The following is a 664-nucleotide window of genomic DNA, read 5'->3' on the forward strand; positions in this document are numbered from 1 at the left end:
CATAAATCACTTAAAACTTTATTGTAATAATAAGAGCTCAGTAAGAATATTTGCTATTACTGCAGATATTATGACCCTGTGTTCCATAAAAAAAAAAAAAAAAAACTACTGTGATAATAGATGATAGATAGGTAGATAGATTTTTATCCCATATATATATATATATATATATATATATATACATCATAAATATGTATTTGGATATTTTTTACAGTTTTTCAGAATTATAGTGGGATAAAAATCCCATATTAAGAATACTGAATAGTGCATCAAAGTCTGAAGAGAACCCAAAAATACATGGCATTGAATAATGTTCTGAATGAAGAGATAAGGAGTGTGTAGCAGACCACTTATTTTTTTCTTTTTATAAATTATTTATTTATTTATTTTTATTTTTTTGGCTGTGTTGGGTCTTTGTTTCTGTGCGAGGGCTTTCTCCAGTTGCAGCGAGCGGGGGCCACTCTTCATCGCGGTGCACGGGCCTCTCACTATCGCGGCCTCTCTTGTTGCGGAGCACAGGCTCCAGATGCGCAGGCTCAGCAGTTGTGGCTCACGGGCCTAGTTGCTCCGCGACATGTGGGATCTTCCCAGACCAGGGCTCGAACCCGTGTCCCCTGCATCGGCAGGCAGATTCTCAACCACTGCGCCACCAGGGAAGCCCAGT

Source organism: Balaenoptera borealis (assembly GCF_965194805.1).
Source record: "Balaenoptera borealis genome assembly, chromosome: 2".
In the NCBI taxonomy this organism is placed as follows: Eukaryota; Metazoa; Chordata; class Mammalia; order Artiodactyla; family Balaenopteridae; genus Balaenoptera; species Balaenoptera borealis.